The following is a 10,437-nucleotide window of genomic DNA, read 5'->3' on the forward strand; positions in this document are numbered from 1 at the left end:
CGACGTGTTGCTGGCTAATTCACCACGAAACAAGCCCGACGTGTTGCTGGCTAATTCACCACGAAACAAGCCTGACGTGTTGCTGGCTAATTCACCACGAAACAAGCCCGACGTGTTGCTGGCTAATTCACCACGAAACAAACCCAAAGTGTTGCTGGCTAATTCACCACGAAACAAGCCTGACGTGTTGCTGGCTAATTCACCACGAAACAAGCCTGACGTGTTGCTGGCTAATTCACCACGAAACAAGCCCGACGTGTTGCTGGCTAATTCACCACGAAACAAACCTGACGTGTTGCTGGCTAATTCACCACGAAACAAGCCTGACGTGTTGCTGGCTAATTCACCACGAAACAAGCCTGACGTGTTGCTGGCTAATTCACCACGAAACAAGCCTGACGTGTTGCTGGCTAATTCACCACGAAACAAGCCCGACGTGTTGCTGGCTAATTCACCACGAAACAAGCCCGACGTGTTGCTGGCTAATTCACCACGAAACAAGCCCGACGTGTTGCTGGCTAATTCACCACGAAACAAACCTGACGTGTTGCTGGCTAATTCACCACGAAACAAGCCTGACGTGTTGCTGGCTAATTCACCACGAAACAAGCCTGGCGTGTTGCTGGCTAATTCACCACGAAACAAGCCTGACGTGTTGCTGGCTAATTCACCACGAAACAAGCCTGACGTGTTGCTGGCTAATTCACCACGAAACAAGCCTGACGTGTTGCTGGCTAATTCACCACGAAACAAGCCTGACGTGTTGCTGGCTAATTCACCACGAAACAAGCCCGACGTGTTGCTGGCTAATTCACTCACCCTGAGTGCCAGACCTGTGATGTCACAAAAATTGTGCCCTCCGCAGTGATACTTAACTCTTCAAGGACTGCATTGCCTTTCCACCCTTAGTGACTAGGCCTCTGTATCAAGGCCCTTTCAAACTGATACCACCAATGTTCAATTGGGTCACAAGTCAGGGGGAGGCCATGGTAGAGCATTACAATGTCCTTTTAGTATAGGAACTACTAACTCTGTATATTGCTTCGATTTGTCCGTTGAGATTAGAAAATACAAAACTCTTAGTTGTTGGCAGCAGTGTGGAGTAGTGTTTAGGGCTCCGGACTCTTGACTGGAGGGTCGTGGGTGCAATCCACAGTGGGGGACACTGCTGCTGTACCCTTGAGCAAGGTACTTTACCTAGATTGCTCCAGTGAAAACTGTATAAATGGGTAAGTGTATGTAAAAATAATGTGACATCTGTATAATGTGATATCTTGTAACAATTGTAAGTTGCCCTGGATAAGGGTGTCTGCTAAGAAATAAATAATATAATAGTTGTTCAAAAGAAATCGTCTTAAAAATGAACTGGAGCCAGAGCTTTTTGCTGTAGTCCTTGTTTGTGGAACGCTGTTCCTGTTGACATTATTAGACAGGTTGACACATTGGATTCTTTTAAGTTTAAATTGAACACGCTAGAGGTCAGTATAAAACCAGAACATTGTAAATTCTCGACACAAAAGTGCAAGCCCTGGTTATTCCCTTTAGATGGCGCTGTAACACTAAACTTTTTTTAAAAAATCTATCTCTTTAAATACCTTGTAAAATGGAAATCATTGTTTTTTCTGTAACTGCTTTGTTTACTATGATAACCTCGTCCAGTGTGTTCATAGTAATTAATCAGCTGGGCGTAATGGACGTGTAATCCAAAACAATCATTTGTTATGTTCACTGGTATAATTGTACATTGGTTTACCCCAAAACACAGCCCTCTTTCATACTCTAATGATGATGCATGTTTGCTCGAGTTAGTTTTGTTAGAAAATAATCACTTTTTTTAAAACTACGTTATTTTGTCAGGCACGAGAGAGAGAGAGAGAGAGAGAGAGAGAGAGAGAGAGAGAGAGAGAGAGAGAGAGAGAGAGAGAGAGAGAGAGAGAGAACTTGCTTTCATCTCTGTGCGTTTGGCGTTTATAACCTTTGGCAACTCAGCACTAAAAAAGGCAGAAGGCTTTATGCAAATGATCCACTTTTCCCGACACTGTTTTCTATTCTGTTGTTAATGATATGGTGCTTCGAGTAACTTAAAATGAATGATAAGGTGCTGGACTAGGAGCGAGCCTGTTCAGTATGCACAGAGCCGCCACCTGCACGGGAGTGGATGAAAATACATTGAAATGTTTGATGTTTGACTCTCAGAAAGAAGGCAACAGCCTTCATTCGAATTGCGGGACATTTCGTGAGAATGGAAACGCCGATTGGACTTTTAAGGGAATCTCTTGTTGCAAGAAGGTATGAAGTATATAAAAATGCGTCATTTAAGAACTGCATATTACAAAAAAAAAAAAAAAAAAAAAAAAAACAGCCAATGGGGAATATGAACTCGCTTCGAAATAACTTATTAAGCAAAAGTAGTTTGATTGCCTAGTTAAGACTTATTGGTATGGGACTGATCGGTATTAATGATACGACTGAGATAGTAGTTCAAATTAAAACGTAGCCACTATGCAATACTGCCTTCTTACTAAACAACACAATGCACACATCTATAGGTGTGTTTTGCTAGATGTAACCTTCTTTATAGTATGCGGGTTCTATATAACATTTGCTGCTGTATATGTTATTTGATGTGTTTTATTTGAATTGGAGATTTATTTTACAGTTGCAAAATAAACTTGCAGAAGTGTGTTTTTTTTTGTTCTGTTAATTCATAATAAACTATTGTGGTTGTGTGACATTTTTGTTTTTGGTTTCGCCGGACTGTCCTTGAGAAACCTTTCGTTTCGAGTTTTATATTGTTCTTTTTGTGTTCCAGTACCCATATCTGTTCAGACTGACAGGTGTTATCACGTGCCCGCTATGACACGTAAAGATAACAAACAAAAGAAACAGCTTAAATACTTTACTGTTTACTTTGCGCGAACCATTTTAAAATCCGATGGTTCTGAGTATATCAGAACTGAGGCTTTGCATAAAGGTAGGCTGTTTTTACAAACAGATACATTAAAGACAGAGATGTTTCTCTGGCATAAAAGAAACCCCACAAAATGCACACACGTTTAGGAATAATAGCAGGACATTAAACGCGTGATTGAAAATGTCCTTAACATCTTTTCAAGACTGTATAAACACAGTTCACAGCTAAAAAATACTCTTCATGGCTATCGTTTATTTTACAGCGAAGCAATTTAAACAGTAGGCTACATATCTGTGCACGCACTTGCTATCCAGTTCTGCTGACCACGCTCACATTTCTAAACAGGGTTTTTGATTGATTCTCTTTGCATCACTGATAAATGAACCTTAATTAGCTAATCTCAAAACCATTTTTCAAAGGTAAAGGGGACAAGGAGAAACCTTTGCTGGTCTACTTCTCTAGATTTTTTTTTTAGAAGAAAACTACTCAAATCTGAGGTGAATATGAAAAACGATGCGTGGCTGCCCTGGAAAAAAAATCCAAATCTGAGGTGAATATGAAAAACGATGCGTGGCAGCCCTGAATATAATTGTAACGGTTACATTGATTTAGATGATACTGTATTGCACTCATTTATTTAAAAGGTTAACCCCGAGAAAGACTTGCAGAAAGAAAGCAGAAGACCATGCAGAACTGAAATAGCCATAGACGAATGCATGGAGTAACACGCGTACTGTAGTAATAATAATAATAATAATAATAATAATAATATTAATAATAATAATAATAATAATAATAATAATAATAATAATAATAATCAATTTTCGCCAGACAAGAATTTGAATATTATAAACAATGGTAATTTATTGAAATTATAACAGTTTGTTATTATTATTATTATTATTATTATTATTATGCAATAATAATAATAATAATAATAATAATAATAATAATAATAATAATAATAATAATAATTGTTGGCTGAAGTTGCCTTTGAAACGAGGTGGATTTTGTTTTATAGCCTATATCTGTTTTTTGTTTTGTTTTGTTTTTTAATAGTGCACAACGCACCTTGGTATTTATGACAATTGTATTAGTTGATTTCAGAACAAGTCCTAATTATTTCAAACCACTTCTTCCTTTTTGGATCAGTCAGGGTGTCAACGTTTAAAGATCTGTGGGAGGGTGAGATTCCTGGTTTCACAGAAGAATCTTAACTAACATTATTTATTTTTTTCAACCAGTTAAAAACAGTTATTGAACGATATGAGGATTCAAAATGGCATTTTTGCACGATTATACTTCTTTGCACAGGGGCAGCTGTTAATTCTGTAAAGTAAATATACCAAATTTGCGTTTAGTAGGAATTTTAGAAGATTAAGAATCTCGGAGCAATGGATTATACACGGAATCAGAGTACTATTAAATTCTAAAGGGCAGATGGGCTTCTTATATACTAGAAGACATACACAAATAAAACGGGGTAACGATTATTATTATTATTATTATTATTATTATTATTATTATTATTATTATTATTATTATTATTGTTGTTGTTGTTGTTGTTGTTGTTGTTGTTGTTGTTGTTGTTGTTGTTGTTAAAGTGACTGCCATAACTGACAATAAATCGTCATTGTTTACTCTTACAATCGTCATTGTAAGAGTAAAATAAAACACTAACATTTCAATTTACATTTAAAATATCACATAGCCTAATTATGTACTGTAAGCATTAACATTAGACTTAATAATATATAGGACAATTACTGCCAATATGAAACTATTCACGAAAGGCCCAACGCTATAGGCAGTATTTAATGGTTTTATATAAGTCTAACGTATAATTATTATTTTTTTGAATATTTCATTTTCTATTGATAACAATTATGCGGACAAAGTATCATTACATGTAGCCTATTAATATATTAATATATTGGCAGATGCATTAATGATTTGTTTTGGTTATGAATCTAGCATACACATTCCGTGTGTATCAGATGCTGGGTATGAAAATAGTTTATTGATTTAAATAATAGAAGCGTTATTTTGATTTGTCCTGACATGACGGCAGATTTATAGATCCTCTCCCTATTGATTTCTCTGAGCGATGCAGTCGGATGGAAATTTTACAGAACGGCGTTGCTCCTTTAAGCGGCATTTTATAATGTTTACTTCGGTCATCTTTTTTTTTTTTTTTTAAGCAGAGTTCCGTTTAAATTGATATATTGTAATAACCAAAAAGTCTAGTAATCAGTAATAATAATAATAATAATAATAATAATAATAATAATAATAATAATAATAATAATAATAATAAACAACTTCAAACGCAAGCATATATACATATATATAGGCTATGTTACATTTAGTCTTTTTTTTCTGTAACTGCCAAAAAAGGGGACATCGTCCATCTCTTACGTGTATTTCACGTTGTAAATAAAATAACCTGCCTATTAGAATAAAAGTAAAAGGCTAGCCTTGTGGATTTAATAGCAGTGAAAGTATTAGGGAATCAGATTGAGAGATTTGGACATCTGTCTAATGCAGCCAATGGAATTTACATTAATGATATTGAACTGTACGGAGGACGGGAGCGGCGGATCGAGCTGGGATTAAAGCGAAATTCCTAATCTGATCACAGAGATTCTGCCATGCTGCGCCTGAGCTCAGAAAACTGCACAAAGAGGAGGTCTGCATCTAAACGCACATTATTCATGTCTTACTTCTGCGGTAAAAACGCACTGTTGAATGTAAGAACCGTACATTAAAACTGTTTTTATATATGAAAATGTGTCTTTTGGCAGCACAATTATTACAAAAACGCCACATGGAGGTTTTCATCTGCTCTCAATGGAGAAGTTATTTTACTTTAGAATCCCGACTATAATAATAATAATAATAATAATAATAATAATAATAATAATAATATTCAAAATGAACACTCATGCTTCAGTATCCAATATGGATTTCATTTAAACTAAATAAATTTGGGGGGGGGGGGGGGGGGGTTGGGGGGGCAGGTGCTGTCATTTGTGTCATTTGTTGACTTACCTATTAACCAAATGAATAAACATTGTAAAGTGTAGAACATACCCATGTTACTACACTGCAATGTTTACTTATGCAGTATGCCACACTGCTTACATTTCCAGCCCCATACCTCTGTCGTTATGTTCCAATCCTGAACCTTATTATTATTATTATTATTATTATTATTATTATTATTATTATTATTATTATTATTATTATTATTATTATTATTATTATTATTATTATTGTCTGTCTGTTGACTGAGCACAGGATGTATTGCTTTATTTTATCGCACTGGAAATCAACCAGTTGGGTAGGTTCATTTAAATACATGTAATGTCAAATCATGTTGAGTTCACTGTAGGGACTTAATGTGTGTTTACAGTTTGTGGTTCAAACAATAGGGGGCATAATTAGAACAGACAAGGCTCCACTTGGATAACATCAAGTCAGTCCCAAAGAAAAACAACATACCCAGTGAGATAGGCCTACATAACATGAATCTCTGTTCAGTGGGTAGCATCAAGTCAGTCCCAAAGTAAAACAACACACCCAGTGAGATAGGCCTACATAACACGCGTCTGTTCAGTGGGTAGCATCAAGTCAGTCCCAAAGTAAAACAACATACCCAGTGAGATAGGCCTACATAACACGCGTCTGTTCAGTGGATAGCATCAAGCCAGTCCCAAAGAAAAACAACACACCCAGTGAGATAGGCCTACATAACACGCGTCTGTTCAGTGGATAGCATCAAGCCAGTCCCAAAGAAAAGCAACATACCCAGTGAGATAGGCCTACATAACACGCGTCTGTTCAGTGGATAGCATCAAGTCAGTCCCAAAGAAAAACAACACACCCAGTGAGATAGGCCTACATAACACGCATCTCTGTTCAGTGGATAGCATCAAGCCAGTCCCAAACAAAAACAACACACCCAGTGAGATAGGCCTACATAACACGTGAGCTCAGTGCTCAGTATAATGGTTCTGCTTTGGTTTCTTATATTTGTTTAGGAGGCTCCTATGATAAAATCATTATTGCAGGCTTAACAGCAAATAAATGAACAAAAACAACAGTGCTAAAGATCACTGATGTTCATGCAGTGGTGTTAGCATTAAATATTTGCACACAGCTGTCATACTTATTTGGAATCCTTTATACGACATGGATAGCAGTGTCATCATTCAAATTGACACCCAGGGTAAGTGCAGTCTTCAGTCAATGCGCTCTTACCTCTAGAGGCCTGGGTTTGGTGGTCCCGACTGAACCTTCAGTGGGTAAAAAACACATACAGTTGTTACTGGGCACCTTTGTACATAGCCTTAAAAAGAGAGGTGAAGGATTGGACGTGGAGACGGAACTCTCTCTCACCTCCAAAGAGAGTGCTCCCTCCGCAGCAGACACAGTGCACAGCATCTATACAATGCAGCAACTGAACACAACAGGGTACATTATTAGTGTTGTATCCACTAACCATGAATCGTTCAATCTTCAAATCTTTGGGACCCAGTGTATTTATTACCATTTACTGTAGGACAAATAGGGTAACCCTGATAGGAAAAAAGTCACTTAGAAAGCACAGAGAGTTATTTTGTGTTGTGTGCTTTACATTTTTTTTAACATGCGCAGCTTTAACTGTGCAAGTGATTTTTAACACACACACACACACACACAGACACACTACAGTGTTGTTGTGAATCAAGTTGCGCAATCATACAAAACAATCAAGTCAAAATGGAATATGTATGCATGTACAGTACACCAGCATTCAAAGCATTGGTAAGACAAGTTCCCTTTAGTAACACTCTTTATCATTTCACCATATACAGAACTCTCAGTGAAGCAGGGACTCTTTTTTTTTTGACGTCAATGTCAGGAAGAAGCATAGACAGGACTAGAAGCTGTAAAGTGAGACATAACAACTGCTTCTGAGTCGTGGGAACATATACAATATGAAACACATTGCAGCCTATATGACAAGGACAATGCTATTTTAATATGCCTTCCACTGAAGCACTACAATATATACTGTAGTTATACATTTGTTACAAGCACAACTTGAAACTCATGTTGTTAATATACTGGATATATTTCCAAGATGTGTTTCTAACAATAACATACATGTATGTTATGCACATACACAAAAATATATAAATACAAATATAGAAAAAATGGGAAGTGTGATTAACCCATTAAGTACCAAATTAGTTTTTCTTTAAAAAGATCGAGACACGAGCTGTATTTATGTAACTTGATACATTACATTTAGACTTAACATTTGCGGTTGACAAAATGAGAGCAAGTTATCATAACAATATAGTTAAAGAGAAAATTAAAAATAACAGGTAGATGCCAGTTAAAAACGCTCCAAAAAATTATGAAGTAGTCTGTCCTCAAATGAGGGCAATGGTACTTAATGGGTTAATGTGCCTTCCAGTGACACGTACCCCACCTTTTTATTATTGAACAATCCGGGTCTTCTGCAGCAAACTGCAACCAGGATGAATATCATATCTTCTGAACTTAATAACTGAAAAATGTATTCAATATATATATATTAACTTGTAGATATTTTCCCTCAGGTATATAAAGACAAGCTGCAACTCACATAGTGATCCAAAAAAGCAACCATGAAGATCAAGTAGCTTTCGAAACAAGTCAGGGATAAAGTGGTAGTGAGGCACAGAGCAGGAGAAGGGTACAAGAAAATTTCAAAGGCGCTGATTATCCCTCTCAGCACAGTGAAGTCCATCATTAAGAAGTGGAAGATGCATCATACCACCCAGATCAGTTCGTCCTTCCAAACTGAGCAGCCGGGCAAGCAGGAAACTGGTTCAGGATGTCACTCTGAAGCCAACAATGACCTTGAGAGATCTGCAAAGTTCTGTGTCTGAGATTGGAGTCAGTGTTTACATATCAAGAATAAGCCAGTCCCTACACAAAGCTGGCCTGTATGGACGGGTGGCAAGAAAGAAGCCATTATTCAGAAAACACTCATCTTAAAGCACGTATGGAGTTTGCGAAAAAGCATGTAGATGATACTGCAGACATGTGGAAAAAGGTTTTGTGGTCAGGCGAGACAAAAATTGAACTTTTCGGTCTAAATTCCAAGCATTATGACTGGTGCAAGCCCAACACTGCACATCACCCAGTCAACACCATCCCAACTGTCAAGCATGGTGGTGGCAGCATCATGTTATGGGGCTGCTTCTCTTCAACAGAGACTGGGAAGCTTCTCAGGACAGAGCGGAGAATGGATGGTGCAAAGTACAGGCGAATCCTTGAGGAAAACCTGTTTGAGTCAGCCAAGACTCTGAAACTGGGGAGGAAATTCACATTTCAGCAGGACAATGACCCAAAGCACAAAGCCAAAGCCACACTGGAATGGTTGAACAAGAAGAGAAATAATGTTCTTGAGTGGCCCAGTCAAAGTCCCTGACTTGAATCCAATCGAAAAAGACTCATAGCAGTAATTGCTGCAGAGGTGCTTCTACCAAGTACTGACTTAAGGGGCTGAATACTTATGCAACCAGTAAATTTCATTTTGTACATTTTCTTTGCAAGTTTCGCTGACATTTTACCTCCTATAACAGTGTTCAGTTTAACCACTACTGCTTTGAATAAAAAAAAAAGTTTATTTGAAAAACTGTGCACACATTATTTGTAATTCAACAAAATGTGACATTATTGGTAGGGGGTGAATACTTTTGCAAACTATATATATGTGTGTGTATATATATATATATATATATACGAAGTGGAAGATATTACTGTAGTTCAAAAGAAGATATCAGTTGGTATATTTTGACCTATACATTGAGCTTTTGAATCATATTGATTGACAGTGTTGGAATAATTAGATGATTATTTCTTGAATATTGATTTTAATATTTCAAAGTGTAGAGACAAGGTTACACCAGAGGTTCCCAATCTGCATCTGTGAGCAGCTCGCACGATTGAAACCCATTGTTTTAAACAGTTTGATTGAAAGTTGTGAAATACAGTATATAAAATAAATGCATGTAACATTTATTGAATGAGGTTCCCTTTTTTTGCAACACCTAGGCCAGTGCTTTGGGACAGGTTCCTGCTGCTTAGTGACATACTTCAATGCCTTGTTAGAAGAGTTAGTAAATATCACAAGGGGACTGATTCTTAACCATAAACATTTCACATCAATTGAGTCTCTGATACAGAACACACTCCCTCATGTATTATACAATATACAGTAGAATAATGAGACAGAGCTTCTCTTCAGGAACATCTTTACTGGCGAGGGAAGCTGGATGTCATCACTTCAGAGTGACGAAACAGTGCCCTGATGAATGGTATGCCTTCCTGACACTAGAAAATCATTCTACAAATGTGGAAAAATATCAGGGACTTCACAGAGAAAGACAGGGCCCCTTTATAAACGAAGCTCTACTTGATGACAGCTCCAGGGGCAGCAGCAAACCCATGAAGCAGATAATCTCCATGGTAACCACCAAAAA

The 10,437-nt window shown here is 37.2% G+C and overlaps 1 long non-coding RNA gene across 1 annotated transcript; it reads left to right on the forward strand.

The window, feature by feature from the left end:
- Positions 1 to 1,947: 1,947 nt before the first annotated feature.
- LOC131701511 (uncharacterized) lies at positions 1,948 to 9,976 on the forward strand. The gene is made up of 2 exons (XR_009308844.1): positions 1,948 to 2,289; positions 8,527 to 9,976. It is a non-coding gene; the product is annotated as an uncharacterized LOC131701511 (long non-coding RNA).
- Positions 9,977 to 10,437: the final 461 nt, after the last annotated feature.

The sequence above is a fragment of the Acipenser ruthenus genome, chromosome 1, assembly GCF_902713425.1.
Source record: "Acipenser ruthenus chromosome 1, fAciRut3.2 maternal haplotype, whole genome shotgun sequence".
Lineage (NCBI taxonomy): Eukaryota > Metazoa > Chordata > Actinopteri > Acipenseriformes > Acipenseridae > Acipenser > Acipenser ruthenus.